The sequence below is a fragment of the Mustela nigripes genome, chromosome 2 (assembly GCF_022355385.1).
Source record: "Mustela nigripes isolate SB6536 chromosome 2, MUSNIG.SB6536, whole genome shotgun sequence".
Taxonomy (NCBI): Eukaryota; Metazoa; Chordata; class Mammalia; order Carnivora; family Mustelidae; genus Mustela; species Mustela nigripes.
The window spans coordinates 171,539,489-171,558,701 of NC_081558.1; the positions used below are offsets into that span (position 1 = coordinate 171,539,489).

The 19,213-nt window shown below is 37.9% G+C and overlaps 1 protein-coding gene, 1 long non-coding RNA gene and 1 other non-coding gene across 5 annotated transcripts in view; 1 reads left to right on the forward strand and 2 right to left on the reverse strand.

The window, feature by feature from the left end:
• The window catches only part of CMSS1 (cms1 ribosomal small subunit homolog), a 382,805-nt gene that overhangs the window by 149,712 nt on the left and 213,880 nt on the right, over positions 1-19,213 (reverse strand). The gene's annotated exons all lie outside the window — the stretch shown is intronic.
• The window catches only part of LOC132012274 (uncharacterized), a 120,219-nt gene continuing 111,658 nt past the window's right edge, over positions 10,653-19,213 (reverse strand). Inside the window, exon 3 of the long non-coding RNA XR_009402577.1 lies at positions 10,653-10,952. This is a non-coding gene — a long non-coding RNA (uncharacterized LOC132012274). The remainder of the gene's footprint in view (positions 10,953-19,213) is intronic.
• On the forward strand, positions 14,199-14,306 carry LOC132012660 (U6 spliceosomal RNA). The gene has a single exon (XR_009402664.1). It is a non-coding gene; the product is annotated as a U6 spliceosomal RNA (small nuclear RNA).

The following is a 19,213-nucleotide window of genomic DNA, read 5'->3' on the forward strand; positions in this document are numbered from 1 at the left end:
TAATGTAGTCTTTTTTTTTGTTTTTAAAGATTTTATTTATTTATTTGACAGAGAGAGATCACAAGTAGGCAGAGAGGCAGGCAGAGAGAGAGAGGAGGAAGCAGGCTCCCTCCTGAGCAGAGAGCCCGATGCGGGACTCGATCCCAGGACCCTGAGATCATGACCTGAGCCGAAGGCAGCGGCTTAACCCACTGAGCCACCCAGGCGCCCAATGTAGTCTTGGAAGCATTAATCTGAGACACAAAAAATTTGGATAATTATTTTGAATGTATATACATTTATGATATTAGAACAACCCCTAAAAAAAATAAAGTAAATAGGCTTTAGAGCTACTTGGAGAAAGACAAAAACCTAGCATCTTGCTTTGGAAATATATGAAGATGGCTTTTCTTGACAGTGCAAGTTGTTTTCTTTCTTTTATTCTTTTTTTTTTTTTTTTAAAGATTTATTTGTTTGTGTGTGAGAGAGAGGGAGAGAGAGAGTGAAAATGGGGGGGGGGAGCAGAGAGAAAACTCAAGCAGACTCCCCACTGACTGTGGAGTCTAGAACTGTGAGATCATGACCTGAGCTGAAACCAAGACTTAGATGCGTAAGTGACTGTACCACTCAGGTGCCCCAGCCCAAGTTGTTTTCTGATACTTAAATAACAGATAGTCAAAATATTAAAAAGGGAAAGTAAAAAATTACAGTCACTGAGATATCCTATTTTTGGGGAAAACCCCACCCCAAACAGATATATGTACATGCATACACTGTTCAGAGATGAGAGTGGACATTCTCCTGAGGCTGTTTATTTAACAAAAAGTCTTGGCTTATAAAGCATATCCCACCTTCCCATTAGGAAAACTGACATTGATATTCTTTATCAACAATATTTCAAGACAGTCTCTTTTTAATTATGAGCATTTCCCCACCACAGCACTGAATTCACTATTTCACCTAAATAGTAGATATTTTGTCATATTTAAAAAAACATGTCTTCTCAGTGTTACTGATAAGGAAATATGCTAAAGTGACCCAGAGCAGTCAATTCAGGTAGGATTTAACGCCTCAAGTAATTTTCTAACTTAGGCAACAGAAAGAACCTTTGGGGTTACTGGAACTAAATGACAACCTTTTAATCAATGTTGATTCAAAAGGTGCATTCCTTCCTAAAGCTAGTGTGAAAGTGCTAGTGAATTCTATTATGTCTGGGCAAAATCAGAATGCGAACATTCTGCAGCCTGTATGTTTTAAGTAAATACAGACCAAAGAACTTCATACTGCTGCCATGAGCATATATTTTCTCCAGACAATAAGTGGTACATTAGCACATTTTGTCTCCTGGCTGCAGCTTTTTTTTCTCCCTGGATTCCTGGAAATACTCATGGGACAGTCTAGAAAAATCAATGTTGTAATCATTAAGAAATTATCGCTTGATGGAGTCTTGTGTCTATAATCACCAGCATCCAGTCCTGTCAATTTCAATGGATGATGAGACAAATTTACTTTTTTTTCTTAAGTGTATTAATGGGTCATTAATGTAAGCAAAATAAAGCATGGCAGGGTGAATAACAGCAACCATATTTCTTCAATCAAACATCCATACTGTGTGTGTCTGTTTGTGGTTTCAAAGATCTGGATTAAATAACATGAGTCACATCTGAAAAGGCTCCTAAAAACTGGATTTTGGTATCACTTGGTCATACATAAAATAGCTCCCTTTACACTACATTTCCACATTTAGAAAAAAATGAAATTGTTCCCTCTGAGATAGCTACACTACATTCTTGACCTCTGATACCTAAAAGCCATTCATGGAAAGAATAAAATTTAGGCAGGGAACCTGGGTGTCTTAGTTGGTTGGGCATCTGCCTTTGGTTCAGGTCATGATCCTGGGGTACTGGGATCAGCAGGGAGTCTGCTTCTCCCTTTTTTCCTCTGCCCCTCCCTCTGTTCATGGTCTTTCTCTCTCTCAAATAAATAAATAAAATCTTATAAAAAAAGGATAAAATTAAGATGGATAAGAACAGGGGTAAGTCACTTCATATTCTCAATATAACATTCAATTATGATTGGTCAAGGAGGTACTTTCTGAAATTCATTAAGCTTTCCAGTTTTCCCACTGACTATTTAGAATGCTCCTAACCTAATATTTGCTTTCTAGGTTACGGGGTAAGAAATTAGGGTAGGGCAGCTGAGGGGCAGTAAATGTTTTGGTGTAGGTAAGTTAACATGGAGCTCAAAGTTAAGGAGTTCGGGTCTTGTAGACAGTGTTTGCTGTGGAAGTTTTATAAGCATTAGTCATGACCTTCAAGAAGATAACAGCAAGCTCTGTGATTTTCAAAGGGGATGTGGGAATGAGGGTTTTGATGGAAACTTTCCAGAGCTGCAGCTGCCGAGTTTGTGGGTTTTTCATTGGTTGTCACTTGATAGAGGTAAGGTGGAAAGAAGAATTCTTTGAGGGCAAGTTCAGACAGTGAATAGTTCAAGGTTGCAGCCTGCCTAGAAACTGCAAGCAATGAATGGACACACAAACCACAAATGTTAAAAGACACAACTGGTGGGAGTTTTTAAGGTGTTGAAATTATTCTGTTACTGTACAATAACCACACAGAGTAAAATTAACATAAAATATGGATAGTTAGCAATATAGTTGAGGATGATTTTTCCAAATTCTGTTTTTTCCCCCCAACATTTCTTATCATAGCAATGGTACAATGGAAACAGCATAAACTTTCATGTCAGGGAGACAAAGATTTGGCCCTGCTACTTTGTGTGTATATGACTAGGTCTCAATTTCATCCACAACAGGAGCATAATAGCTACCTTGTAGGGCTGTTATGGGAATAAATGCGACAATGTATGTTAGATAGCAGCAGACAGTAGCTGCTCAAAAAAGGTTAATTATATTATCATTATCATAATAATGAATACTCCTTTGTTATGAACAACCACACTACCACCTATGCAATTGTTACAGGTGAGTTGACTTACAGAACAAAAGATGTATTCAACTGCATGTAAATCTTTCATACTGTTTTAATAAATGGTCCTTTATGGTTTTAAGTTTATGGGATTTTTAAATTTAAAGTTTACCAATATAGCTTTTATGTCATAAAAACAGAGAACTTTATGGGTTCTTTCAGCACGGCAGAAGACATATTCATTAAGAGCTTTACAATGACATGTAGTACTTTGTGCTAAGGAGGAATATGGCTAACTGCCTCCTCCCTGGCTCAGACAAGGTTCCCTATGATTCAGTGATAACGAAAACCACGAGCTGCCATTCCTAATAAAATGTCCTATTGGCTCTGTGTACTATATGGTAAACTCTAGGTCATATATTCTTTTCTTATTTCTACTTTTCTTCTCTAAGGCTAGCTAAAACCTGCCTTTCATAAATTTTAAGACAGTAAATTAAAATAAAGAATGTGGAATTTGACCTAGTACTAACCCAGATTACCTAAAATAGAATCAACCATCGGGGTATCCATCTACTCTTTCTGCATAGGCAAACCCAACAGTCATTTCCCCTACCACATTTAAATCAACTGTCCTTCAGGTGTCATATTCTATCTCTTCATGTTTTAACACCTATGGGCTTCTCAATTTATTACCCTAGGGTAGGGGTTAGCAAACTATGGCTAGTGGGCCAAAAGCTGGTACACAGTCTATTTTTGTAGAGCACACAAGAAAGATTTTGACATCTTTAAAGGATTGGAAAAAAGTAAAAATTAAGGTAATTTGTTATGACATGTGAGAAATACATAAAATTTAAATTTCAGTGCCCATAAATACAGTTTTATGGAACACAGCCCTGCTCATTTGTTCATGTATTGCCTGTGGCTGCTTTTGTGTTATAATCATAGAGTTGAGTAGTTGCTACAGAGACTATATGGTTGAATAGCCTAAAATATTTACTATCTGGCCTTTTATGAGTTTATCAACACTGCCCTAAGGGTTCTTTCTCTTGCACTAAAATAAGGTAAATTCATATAAGAGACACTGCCTAATCTTCCTGTCCAGTCAGCTTTGGAAAGGAAATAAAGCCTAGCTTGAGTTTTCACCAGGGTGGAATGAGACCATGAAACAACAACAACAACAACAACAACAACAAAAACAACAAACCTCACACAGGATACAGGGGATATGGGTCTCAGGTTTTGTTTTTATGTTTTTATGTTTTATGTCCTAGAGATTATGTGTTACGTAACTTCTCTTGTCCTATAACATGGCTTCTCCCTTGTTGGGCTCTCAGTTTCCTTCATGTTTGAAAAAAAGAGTCCTTTACTGCCTTAGTGAATCACTATTATAGTACATGAAACCCTGCCAACATCGCGTTCCTCACTCCACTTTCCAAATCAATCCAGGATCAGTGGAAATGAGGGGAAAGAGGATACTGGAAAACTTCCCATAGGACTTCAGGATGGAAGCGTAGGACCCAGTTTTAACCCTATGGAGATGGGCCCCTGATGTGACCACATATCTACTATAATGAATAATTCATCCCAGTCTCCACTGGAGAAAGGGGCTACCTTAAGGCATAGGAGACTGAATCATTTATTTTCTAGAAGTTCCCTATTATAAATACAACTGTTAAGCACATAATCTAAAAATATTTATGTCTGGGAAGTTACTTTCTAGATTATAGCTAAAAAGCTGGATAAATGGATGGAGATGGGATGGGTAGAGATAACTTTGTATTAAAAAAAATACAGCAGTATCTAGAGATTTTCTATTCACACAGACATTATCAGTTGGCAAATAAATTTCTAATCAGTTAATTCTCATGCATTTAATAATGTAATATAAACCTATAAATTCTCATTTCTAAGCTAAGAATAGACTATATATAACTGCATAGTCAAGAAATTTTCTCACAATTTACTTTAAAAATCATTTATCCCTTATTGGGTTACAAGTGACCAACTGCTTTTACCATTCCAAGTCCTTGCTGCACAATAGGAAAGCTAATTTCAATGCTATGGATCTTCCCTTCACTAACTATGTGGCTAGTTTGTATTCGTGTGGCAAAGGAAAATCAGTTATTGGGTTTCTGTCAAATGTAGAAGCTTAAATTAGTTATGGGTACAGTGATTACTCATCATTCCAAGTGGTGAATAGAGCTCAGAGTCTTGGCTTGCTCTCTGGTCATACTGTATTACTAAGCAACTTCGGAACAGGTGCCGTCAAAGGGAAGACAGGTTCTGAGAAAAGACTAGAGTGGATAACACAAGCATGAATTAGAATGAACAATAATTTTTATAAGTAGAGAGGACAAATAATTACCTACTACGATGTAAAGCATCTAAATTTATTAAAATTAGAGTTGCAAAAGCTCTTAGCGTACAAGTTTCCTTTTTGAGGAAAACCAGCATGCATGCCAGGTAGCCATTTTCCAGGTTTTGCCTGATCACTCACTTCTGGTGGCAGTGTGTTCCCCTTCTTCACCTAAGCCAGCTCATTCTATTGTGGTACAACTCCAGTGACTATATGGTCAAAAAATGCCCAAGAAAGTATGGAAAAGAATACTGAGCAAGAAAATAAAAGCTCCAAATCCCAACCTCAGTCCTACATTAACTCTATCTATGTGACACTGAGCAAGTCTTTGGTACCTTCTGGACCTCAGTTTCCTCATCTGTAATAGAGAGGCTCTATGGTCCTTTCTAGTTCTGAATTTTTCTAATTCTGTAATTTCCATTAATGCTACTAAATCAGTTGTGAGAAGGCTACAAAGAGCTCTTAAATTTTTCTTCATACAGTTCTCACTTATGTCACAGTGGGCTGTGAACGTTTCATGACTTTCTAAACTTAGTCCTAACACAGTTTTTCCGTCAGCTTTCCAGATTACCTATAGCTTGAATCTGCTTGGATTCTTCATATCTCAAATGTTATCACATCCCAGAATCTGCCTTTTTAGTCACCAGATGGCAAAGGTCAAGCTACAAAATCCCTCTACAAAATCCCTCAGTTTGGCTTGTGCAGTTCCAAAGTTAAAACAAAACAAAACAACTTCAGTAATGTTTTACTGTTCTCGTATGCTGAACTAAAAGAGCCTTGTTCTATCTTCTATAGAATGTTAGTAAACTGCTCAATATTTGATCCCTTTTTTATGATTAGAATACACAGGCCCAATAAACCATGAGCTCAAGGACAAGTTATACCTTTTATAAAAACTGCAATTAATGTACATTTGGTATAGTGTAAGTATATATAATTATTTTTTAGAAGCAAAATGCTATATATTTCAAAGTGATAGTAACTTGGCAAAGTTGCAAATACAACAGTAAAATGAATGACCATTTAGCATTTAATGTATTTAACTAAAGTAGATACCATTAAAAAGACTGTGCCTGGGAAGCATTACTTTATTGAACAACCATAACCAAAATCTAGTGTTAACTAAAACAAAACTTGTTTTCTATACAAATAAATACATTTAGTTATTTTAATAAGATATTTTTATTTATTTAAATATTTTGTTTATTTATTTGAGAGACAGAGAGAGAGCATGAGAAGGGGGAGGGGGAGGGGGAAAGGGACACGCAGATTCCCTGCTGAGTGGGAAGCCTGATGCAGGGCTTGAACCTAGGTACCCCTTTAGTCAGATTTTTTAAAATAAATTTTCACATTTTTGTTATAAATGTGAAAATAAACTAGTTTTTTCAGTCATTTAAGTCCCCCCCAACTTTTTTTAAATAAAAGGAAGGCTGTCTGGGTGCTGAAATAACCACTAATAATTGACACATTTACTTGAAAACATCCCCAGGATGTATATGTGTCATACTTGAGTAAAAAGTTATATTAAAAATTATCACAAATCAACAAATCAGGAAATGACAGACGCTGGCAAGGATGCGGAGAAAGGGGAACCCTCCTCCACTGTTGGTGGGAATGCAAGCTGGTGCAGCCACTCTGGAAAACAGCATGGAGGTTCCTCAAAATGTTGAAAATAGAACTGCCCTATGACCCAGCAATTGCACTACTGGGTATTTACCCTAAAGACACAAACGTAGTGATCCAAAGGGGCACGTGCACCCGAATGTTTATAGCAGCAATGTCCACAATAGCCAAACTATGGAAAGAACCTAGATGTCCATCAACAGATGAATGGATCAAGAAGATGTGGTATATATACACAATGGAATACTATGCAGCCATCAAAAGAAATGAAATCTTGCCATTTGCGACAACATGGATGGAACTAGAGCGTATCATGCTTAGTGAAATAAATTAAGCAGAGAAAGACAACTATCATATGATCTCCCTGATATGAGGAAGTAGTGATGCAACATGGGGGCTTAAGTGGGTAGGAGAAGAATAAATGAAACAAGATGGGATTGGGAGGGAGACAAACCATAAGTGACTCTTAATCTCACAAAACAAACTGAGGGTTGCTGGGGGGAGGGGGTTTGGGAGAAGGGGGTGGTATTATGGACATTGGGGAGGGTATGTGCTTTGGTGAGTGCTGTGAAGTGTGTAAACCTGGTGATTCACAGACCTGTACCCCTGGGGATAAAAATATATGTTTAGAAAAAATAAAAAATTAAAAAAATTATCACTATATATAGTTCATAGTAATGACTTCTGAGTCTTCCATTGGATTTTAACAATAACATCCAAATTCCTTACCTTGTTCTACAATTTTTGGCCCTGCCTACCTCTCCAATGTCTTTTCTTACCACTTGCTCCCATTTCTCTAGTTTTTTTCATTTGTTCTCTTCCAAAGCACAAAGGTTTTTTTCCACCTGAGTGTCTTCACATAAGCTTTTCCCTCTTATTTATTGCTTGTCTAACTCTAAACACTGCTTTGTGGAGAAAGCAAGAGTTTTGTTTGGCCTAGAGTTGATGAAATTGGTTTTTTAGATTCATTCATTCATCAAGCATTTACTGAGCACCCACTATGTGTGAGACACATTTCTAGATTCTAAGTATACAACAATGAACAAATATACAAAAAACAAAGTCCTTACCCTTTTGGAAACTGTATTTTAATATGGAAAACAGGTAACAAAGAAGAAAATACATAGTATATGAGATCATGATATGTACTAAAGATAAAGTAAGGTCGAGAAGTAGAGAGGGAAGGTGTGTGTGTGTGTGGCTTCAAGTTTAGATACTGTGGCCGAGGAAGGCCTATGGAGTAGATGACATTTGAGCAAGGGATTAGAGGAGCTGACTGGGCCATGGAGATACCTGGGGAAAACCATTCCCAGCAAGGGAAGAGCAAAGGCAAATGTCATGATGAAGAAATGAGCAGGTTTATCTAAGGAAAAGACAGGAGGCCAACTGTGGCTGCAGAGGTGAGGTTAGAGAGCCTCATGGAGCATTGGTAGGACTTTCGACTTTGCTAAGTGAGATGGGAAGCCTCTGGATGGTTGTGAAAAGAAAAGCAACAAGACCTGACTTATGCTTCAATAATATCTCTCCAACTATGGGAAGGAATGCATAGAAGGGAGACCAACTGGGAGGCTATTGCAATAATCCTGGAAAGAGATAATGGTGGTTTGGGCTATAGTAGTACAACAGAGATCTGTAAGAAGTGATCAGATTATGAATATATATTGAGGGTACACCCAACAGGATTTCCAGATAGATTAAATGTAGGTTTTGAAAGGAAGAGAGGAGTCAAGGAGAGTCAAGAGAGGAGTCAACTCCAAGGTTTCTGGCTTGAGCATGTGTAAGAAGGAAGTTGCCAGCATTTAAGATCAGGGGACTTAATAATCCAGACTTCCAGCTTATCTCAAAACACTAGAAGAAGGTTATTGGTTTATAATGAAATGCTTGGTAATAATGTCCCTGTGAAAGACCTGATATGTTTCCCTTCAGCAAACACTAGAACACTAGATGGTCCAATGTATACTTGTATTTTTCACAAGACAAAAATCAGCTGGAGCTGGGAAGCAAATGCCCCCTTTGGAGCACTCTTCCTATTGTCTTAGACCTGGCCTTTTGGGCAATAAACAGCCAGCTTACAGCTTGACCCCTGCCCGAAGTTCTCTGATAAATTCACTGTCTTATGATACAACATACCTTGCTACTAATTCTGACAAAAGAAAGGAAAGGTTTTGACAAAGTATTTATTTTAAAACAGGTATAAAGAGAGCACCTATTATTCAAGTTTTCTCCTTGTCAAATCCACAGGGATTTAACAAGAACCTGTGACAGAGGTCCACCCTCTGTCTTCCTTCGTAGTGGAAAGAGAAGCCCTTAAAGAAAAAACCCTCTTCTGCATATTCTGACTTCATCAAATCTGAATCCCACTCACTTGACAGTCCATGTCCCCACTGCCCAATAATAAAGTATGGTACTGGACCATATCTGACTGGACCTGATTTCTAAACAACAGTGCTCTGGGACCCCGGTCAGTATGAAGGGACATTGGTTCCAGGCTGCTAATATCACCAACGAGCTTGTTGGCTGGTAAATTGCTTATCTTCTTTGGACTTCCGTTCCCCATCAACAAAGAATGGAGTTAAACTATAGTATGGTTTCTCCAGATCTATGTATGAACAAATATCCTGCTCTAGGTGGTTATTCAGTTTCATTTACATAAGGGTTATTGGCTTATAATGAAGTGCTTGGTAGAAATGTCCCTGTGAAAGACATGATGTTTCCCTTCAGCAAAAAAACAAAACAAAACAATGTACCCCTAAATATCTTGTTTTGTTTTGTCTATGAGGAAGTTCGGTTCAATACAATTTTCAATTATAACAAAACCATTTTTACCTCCGTATTTGAGTACAGCATTTTCCTTCATATTCATCCTAATGGTTTTGATTTTATTTTTAACTGCCCAGGTGTAGGTACATTTTGACTCTAGGCAACATCAAATGTTTTCCGAAAGGGGGTGGGGCAAGAGGTAAACATTGGAAGAAAAGGGCAGGAAAAGGAAAGTGATTTTTAAAAAAGTCTTTCCATCTGATATTAGGAAAGTCAGCACATATGCTTTGTGAAAGAGAACATATAAATATAAACCTTACAGTGCTGCCGCAAGCAGCTTTCTCTGAGGTCTACACCCTTTAAATGTTCTTTTTTTTTTTAAGATTTTATTTATTTATTTGACAGAGAGAGAGTGACAGAGCACAAGCAGGGGGAGTAGCTGAGGGCAAGGAAGAAGCAGGTTCGTCAAGCAGGGAGACTGATGTGGGGTTCGATCCCATGAGGACCAGGACCTGAGCTGAAGGCATATGCTTAACCAACTGAGGCACCCAGGTGCCCCTGAGGCTAACACCCTTTAAAAATTTGCTTTTAAATGGATAAGAGCAGCTATGAACAGTATGGGGCTATAGATTGCTAAGGGGGACAAGCCCTACTGAAAAATTCTTCCATGCAATCTCTTTCTCTTATTAGTTACGGTCATTTAAAGAAAAAATTGATAAATTTTTTGACCTGGATTAACTCCCTATAATAAAGAAGGATCAGGGCGCCTGGGTGGCTCAGTGGGTTAAGCCGCTGCCTTCGGCTCAGGTCATGATCTCAGGGTCCTGGGATTGAGGCCCGCATCGGGCTCTCTACTCAGCAGGGAGCCTGCTTCCTCCTCTCTCTCTCTCCCCGCCTGCCTCTCTGCCTACTTGTAATCTCTGTCTGTCAAATAAAAATAAATAAAATCTTAAAAAAAAAAAAAAAGAAGGATCAGTTTTGATATCAAGGAGAATTAAAATTTTTTTTTAAGATTTTATTTAAATCAGAGGCTTTAACCCACTGAGCCACCCAGGCTCCCCTTAAAAATCAGTAATCAGTTAATCAGTAACATAAAAATTATGGGTAAAGTAAGCATCAAGACAGATACTTTGTGGTAATAAATCAAAGGACACTCTATAAACCTGCATTCATAAAGGATCAGGGTATCAGTCCTCCTTTGGTACCATGGGAAAAGGCATATGCTTGAGGCTTGAGAAAGTCAGGACACCCAGGCTCCAACTAGTTTGACAACCTTGGGCAAGTCATGTAACCACCTTGGGTCTCACCTGTAAAATGAAGAAAATGTGGAGAGTACAGAGTCAGACTTTTTCATAACTGAACTCCACTTACTCAGTTCTGTCCCTTTGTTTAACTCAGGACTGAGCCCATATATACTGAATCCTGGAGACTACGAGGCTATTCTCTAGTATGCCCCATGCATTTCTTCCAACTGTTTCAACAATTACATTTATTCCCAAACCTGTTTATGCCTGTTGGATTTGTTATTGTAATTATATAATTTAATCAAATATTAGGTAACGTGATGAAATATGACAGTGAAGGCAGGAGTTGTTTTTATGCAAAAACACTAACACTTTGAGAAGACCTGATAAAAGCATATCATTTAAAATAGCTATCAAGGGTGCCTGGCTGGCTCAGTCATTAAGCATCTGCCTTTGGCTCAGGTCATGATCACAGAGTCCTGGGATGGAGCCCCACATTGGGCTCCCCGCTCAGTGGGAAGTCTGCTTCTCCCTCTCCCACTCCCCCTGCTTGTTTTCCATCTCTCACTGTCTCTATCTCTGTCAAATAAATTAAAATAAATAAATAAATAAATAAATAAATAAATAAATAGCTATCAAGGCAAATATGGGTTAGACAAATCTAAAAGAATAGAAAATAAATTGTTAAATCTAGAAGGATTCCTTCTTAAATCTTATTTCTACTTTAGCAAAATTGAAATAGGGAACCTAGAAAATGCAATCATTAAGGTATAATCAATGCAAGAAAAATATTAGGAAATTAAAATCAGCAGACCTATAATCAAAGAAAAGGCCTTGGTCCTACATCAAGGTTTCTACTGCAATGGGAGGGAAGTAAGAACCACAGCGAAATGTTGTAGAGGCTCCCATCTCTTATTTAAAACCAGATGAAACAGGCATTGATGACAACAAAAGTACTTCCCAGGAGAGGCTAGGGAAGGAGAGGAAAAGTGGAGGATGGGGTTAGGTTTGTGGGAAGGACAGGCCTACAGACACACAGATATCACTTTTGACAGTCTCACATGTCCCTGCCAGTCTGCCAGCTGAAGGGAGAATGAATCCATTTCTGGATCACAGGTTGGTCTCTAAGCTCTCAAGAAGTAAACATCTCTTCAACTACTAGAGTTAGTAGTTAAATTCTGCATTTGCTTCCTCAGTTTTTTTATATATATATTTGATAAATTACTTAATGAGTAATAGTGTATGTTGGATTTACCTGGGCAAAAGACATTGAGAATGAGAACACAGGATGATCTGGTTTCGTGAGAGTAAGACATGCAGAGCGTGAATAGTCCTAGGTAGAAATAATAGTTTTCAATGGCAAGACCAGGCCTGTAATTTTCTGCAGCACACCATGACCTCATGGTTTATATGAGGCCAACTCCATAAATCAAGCTTTACCTAATTAAAGATTCTTCTGCAGATCTACATTATTAGAACAAATAATTAAAACTGCCTAGGCAATAATACAAGCCAGATATGTTTACAAAAATGCTCTCTTTTCCCCTTAAACTCTTTGTCTCACTACCACTTACAGACCTTTCACATTTAGTAAATTATAGACTTAGAGCATTTCTTTCAGTCTGACTTCACTTTCAAGGAATTCTTCAATTAACTTTACGTTGCTTTAAGCTGTTCATCCAACGAGAAAACAATCTGTGGTTTCTGACTCCTTTGCGTGCCAATGGCTGCCATCCATGTTTGACTTTCAGACACACTGTCTCTTGAGAGCCAGGCTCTGTTTTCATAAAACCAGCCTGTTGTCATAGCATTTTGACAAGCACTATAGAAAAACAAGGAACAATACTCCGTGGTGGCTAAACTGAGAGAATTACCACTGCAAGGGTGACTGCACTGGGACATACATGACATCCACACCCAACCACCCGGCCTGAGCCAGAAGGTAACACATACTCCACTTTCATTTGTGACCTTTCCATTTTCAGGCACCATCTCTCTACCACCAATTCCTTTCTTTCCCCCTCGTCTTTTTCCCAAATAGCTAAAACACCCAAAACTCATGGAAGGGTATGGCTACTCTAAACAACACGTAAAAATACCAGTGAAAATCTAGGAAGCAAGAGATTACACTGTCTTTGCAATAGTTACAGCGCATCTAGTTATCAGATCTTCAGCCAAATAGTGTAATGAAAAAACATGAGCTCAGAGGTGGGCCCTCAGTTCAAAACTTTGAATTTTCTCAGACTCTGGTGTAGCAACCTCGATTCTCTGCCTCTTCAGGCTTACACACTAATAGTTCTGAAGAAATATTACTAAAAGTAATAACTGGGCAGGGGAAAATAACAATGAGAACAAATGACGGAAATAAATGATGAACAGATTATATAGATATATATAATAATAATAAATATATAATAATTAATAAATAATTAATAAATATATAATATATTTATATACATTATATAGATTATATAGATCTAGAATAGAATTTATAATAGATTTTCTGCCTATCATCCCTGAGTCACACGGAATGGAATTTCTTTCATTTTCCTTTCATCCTTGCTTAGTCAGTTTCTGGGTGTCTCTCACCTGAGTTCATTCTATGGAAGCACCTGTGAATTCAACAGAATAATAAACTGACAATGATATTTTGAAGGCCTCTTGGATAATCAAGCCCCAATACAAAATGCATATGTGGGGTTTCAAAAATCATGCTCAATGCTATTCCTTTAATGGGATGTACAACTCTTGAATAATAGGCCTTTCCACAGCAGAGGAATGAACACTGGGAACGCCATGCCATAGGCATGTAGGCAAAGCCAGGGGAACTAGAATGAATGCAAAGGCCATGTTCAGCCCAAGGGCTGACAAAAGACTCTGCACTGGTTCAGTATGAGATGGCAATGGATGGGAGGACCAATGGAAGATTTGCTCTTTTCTTACAACAGACCTGTGCCTTGACTCTGCTTTTAATGCTACTGCTACTGCACCTGAATCAAAAGATCTGTAGGATCCCTGAGAGACCCAAACTTATTCTAATGCTATTCTTTTCCCCTGTCTTCTTTTCTATCTTTATTTAAAATCCCTATGAGAATTTTATTATATATTTCATTTCCAAGCAATCAAAAGTTCTTTGTGGGAAAAAGATTAGTGTAACTATGTCTGTCTTGTGTCTTCTCCTTCCTTTTCTCTCTTCCTCTTTCATTCTCTCTCAGACACATGTACACACACACACACACATACACACACACACACACACATCTAGCAACCAAGCTATTTTTCGTTCTCTGTTAAAAAGATCAGAGTTTCGTGCTCACTTCAGCAGCACATATATTAAAAATTGGAACAATACAGAGAAGATTAGCATGGCCCCTGTGCAAGGATGGCACACAAATTCGTGAAGCGATCCAAAGATAGAGCCTAAAAGTAGTAGATCAGAAAAGAACAGAGACAATATACAGTAACAGTCACCTGATAGGCAATACAATGGCACTAAAGTCACATCTCTGAATAGTTACCCTGAATGTTAATGGGCTAAATGCCCTAATCAAAAGACACAGGATATCAGAATGGATTAAAAAACAAAACCCATCTATATGTTGCCTCCAAGAAACTCATTTTAAGCCCGAAGACACCTCCAGATTTAAAGTGAGGGGGTGGAAAAGAATTTACCATGCTAATAGACATCAGAAGAAAGCAGGGGTGGCAATCCTTATATCAGATCAATTAGATTTTAAGCCAAAGACTATAATAAGAGATGAGGAAGGACACTGTATCATACTCAAAGGATCTGTCCAACAAGAAGATCTAACAATTTTAAATATCTATACCCCTAACGTGGGAGCAGCCGACTATATAAACCAATAAATAACAAAATCAAAGAAACACATCAACAATAATACAATAACAGTAGGGGACTTTAACACTCCCCTCTCTGAAATGGACAGATCATCCAAGCAAAAGATCAACAAGGAAATAAAAGCCTTAAATGACACACTGGACCAGATGGACATCACAGATATATTCAGAACATTTCATCCCAAAGCAAAAGAATACACATTCTTCTCCAGTGCACATGGAACATTCTCCAGAATAGATCACATCCTGGGTCCTAAATCAGGTCTCAACCGGTATAAAAAGATTGGGATCATTCCCTGCATATTTTCAGACCACAATGCTCAATGCTCTGATGTTAAAACTCAATAACAAGGGGCGCCTGGGTGGCTCAGTGGGTTCAGCCGCTGCCTTCGGCTCAGGTCATGATCTCAGGGTCCTGGGGTCGAGTCCCGCATCAGGCTCTCTGCTCGGCAGGGAGCCTGCTTCCCTCCCTCTCTCTCTCTGCCTGCCTCTCCATCTACTTGTGATTTCTCTCTGTCAAATAAATAAATAAAATCTTAAAAAAAAAAAAAAAACTCAATAACAAGAGAAAATTTTGGAAAGAACCCAAATACATGGAGACTAAACAGCATCCTTCTAAAGAATGAATGGGTCAACCAGGATATTAAAGAATAACTGAAAAAATTCATGGAGACAAATGATAATGAAAACACAATGGTTCAAAATCTGTGGGACACAGCAAAGGCAGTCCTGAGAGGAAAATATATAGTGGTACAAGCCTTTCTCAAGAAATAAGAAACGTCTCAAGCACACAACCTAACCCTACACCTAAAGGAGCTGGAGAAAGAACAAAAAAGAAACCCTAAGCCCAGCAGGAGAAGAGAAATCATAAAGATCAGAGCAGAAATCAATGAAATAGAAACCAAAAAAGCAATAGGACAAATCAACAAAACTAGGAGCTGGTTCTTTGAAAGAATTAATAAGATTGATAAACCCCTGGCCAGACTTATCAAAAAGAAAAAAGAAAGGACCCAAATAAATAAAATCATGAATGAAAGAGGAGAGATTACAACTAAATACAAACAATTATAAGAACATACTATGAGCAACTCTATGCCAACAAATTTGACAATCTGAAAGAAATGGATGCATTCCTAGAGACATATAAACTACCACAACTGAACCAGGAAGAACATCTTCCTAGGAACATCAGCAAAGGCAAGGGAAGCAAGGGCAAAAATGAACTATTGGGATTTCATCAAGATCAAAAGCTTTTGCACAGCAAAGGAAACAGTTAACAACATATCAGATAAAGGGCTAGTGTCCAAAATCTATAAAGAACTTAGCAAACTCAACACCCAAAGAACAAATAATCCAATCAAGAAATGGGCAGAAGACATGAACAGACATTTCTGCAAAGAAGACATCTAAATGGCCAACAGACACATGAAAAAGTGCTCCACATCACTCGGCATCAGGGAAATACAAATCAAAACCACAATGAGATATCACCTCACACCAGTGAGAATGGCTAAAATTAACAAGTCAGGAAAAGACAGATGCTGGTGAGGATGCAGAGAAAGGGGAACCTTCCTACATTGTTGGTGGAAATGCAAGCTGGTGCAATCACTCTGGAAAACAGCATGGAGGTTCCTCAAAAAGTTGAAAATAGAACTACCCTATGACCCAGCAATTGCACTACTGGGTATTTACACTAAAGATACAAACGTAGTGATCCAAAGAGGCACATGCACCCGAATGTTTATAGCAGCAATGTCTACAATAGCCAAACTATGGAAAGAACCTAGATGTCCATCCACAGATGAATGGATAAAGAAGATGTGATATATATACACAACGGAATACTATGCAGCCATCAAAAGATATGAAATCTTGACATTTGCAACGACATGGATGGAACCAGAGGGTATCACGCTTAGCGAAATAAGCCAAGCAGAGAAAGACAACTATCATGATCTCCCTTTTATGAGGAAGTGGTGATGCAACAGGGGGGTCAAGGAGGTAGGAGAAGAATAAATGAAACAAGATGGGATTGGGAGGGAGACGAACCATAAGTGACTCTTAATCTCACAAAACAAACTGAGGGTTGTTGGGGGGAGGGGGGTTGGGAGAAGGGGGGTGGGGTTATGGACACTGGGGAGGGTATGTGCTATGGTGAGTACTGTGAAATGTGTAAACTTGGCGATTCACAGACCTGTACCCCTGGGGATAGAAATATATGTTTATAAAAAATAAAAAATTGAAAAAAAAAAAGATCAGAGTTTCATAAAGCATCATTCTTTCTTTAAACTGAAAGTCATTGGTCCTATTGAATTATCTTCATGTCTATTCTGAGATTTAAAAAATACTAGCATCCAATATACTTGTTGTAAAATTTACTAATTTGTTCAAAGCACTGCTTTATGAAGGGCCAGCACTTTTCTAAATGGGGTCATAATGCAGATCTTGCTTCAAACTCAAGAGCTCAAGAGCTCTTCTCCTTCTTCTTTGTTCTTTCTGACACTTAGATTCTATGAAAAAAAAATTATAGAAATTTTCTCTCCAATAAGGCAATTTTGAAATTTGGGAAAGAGCTCCTTGTCTCCTGGAGCTTTTTGCATAATCCTGTGTACCATTAGCTTACTTCTTGGAGTGAAGATGGTAAAGATGCCTAAGTTGAAGGAAACAATCGACCAAGAAGAACGTAGTTGAGGACACAAAAACCTAAGTATCATTTCATAGCAACTCCAAAGAATGAGCTTATTATGTATAATGAGAGTTCTAGAGTGTGTCACCAGAAACTCGAGTTCTTTTAAATTTTTATTTGATGCCTAGAACAGCAGTGACACTGGAATGACCATGTTCTCCAATTTTGTAGGTGAGAACAGTAAACTGGAGAAACGTGCTGTGGGATTTGAGGTCTAGGCAATGAAGAAAGATCAAAATAGTTTTTTTTTTTTTTTTTTAAAGATGGTATTTTAAGTCATCTCTATACCCAATGTGGGGTTTGAATGCATGACCTTGAGATCAAGTGTTGCATGCTCTGCGGACTGAGCCAGACAGGCTCCCCTAAAATAGTTCTTAGTATTAAGTATATAGCAGTATGTTTCCTGGCTTGGTAAACTTTAAATTCAATAATTAAAGATAAATGATTAAAAAATGTAAGACTATTTGAAAAAATGTTATCAGTCATTATTAATTTTTAACCTACTGTTCCTTCTGATGAGAGTAAGGTCAGAAAGGCTACCTTCTGAGGTACCTGGTGGCTCAGCTGGTTGAGTGACCACTTAGTTTCAGCTCATGTCACGATCTCAGGGTCAGAGATCTAACGCAGCCTGTCTCTGCACTCAACCAGGAGACTGCTTACAGATTCTCTCTCTCCTTCTCCCTTTCCCCCTCCCCCAGCTCATTATCTCTCCCTCTCTAAAATAAATAAATAGATGGATCTTTAAAAAAAAAAAAAAAAAAAAAAGGAAATGCTACCTTCTGGTTAATTTAGGTCTTTAGGTTTTGGCAAAAGATACCACTGTATCTGTAGCCCTCAAATAAGAATGGCCAAAGTAATGCTGGGTCTCACATGATCTATTTCAGACCTTCAAACCACCCAGAGCCTGATGGATTGATTCTGTTTCTATGCCTCTGGCATCTATCGTCTTTTGGAAGTTCAGTGATTATAGAGGGGATATTTTGGTTTTCTACTGTAAACTTGTACAGATTTTGAACTTGGGGAACTTACAGCTTCTGGCTATAAACTTGTCTTCTACTAAGAAACCACAGCACTAGACCATAAGTGACAGAATCCAGTTTTTAGGGTAACTGCAAATGATTTATTTGCAGAAGAGGAAAGTGAATCACAAAGAATGATATGAAATAGAAAGTGTCAGAGTAATAAAATAAATGAGGATACAAGGGTTTTAAAGGTTTGCAGGGAAATGAAGACATTACATGCCACAAAATTTTATAAAATAAGATTACAAGGTATATGATATGCTAGCAAAATTCTTGATTATAGTAAGGCCTTCCAGGGAATAAGAAAACTTGCATGGCTAATACCCAGGATGACTACTGAGTCAGAGATATTACTCAGAACATAAAATGTCATAAAATATATAGAGATTTCAAGCCAGTTTCCTTATTCCACACTCTTGTCCTCAATCTCATGTTAGTCATTTCCTCTAAAAAACAAAGAACCACTGCAGCTTTCCAGAATTCTCTTCCATTAAATTCTAAGTGAATAACTAAAAAGAAGAAAATCAAATGAAAGTAACCCATGAAGTTAGATGACAACATAAGGAAAATTCTTACTCCTTAATGTTGTGATAACAGCTTGAAAGAAAGAGTGAATCACACTCATGAAAATACACATCAGCTTACATTTATATATAGTTTTAAAATAGAAGACTTTTAAATAGAAAAGGGATGAAAAGATAGTCAGTAGCTTTACTCTAGAATCCTAGAAACAGTTTTAGAGAAAAAAAGATCTGCTA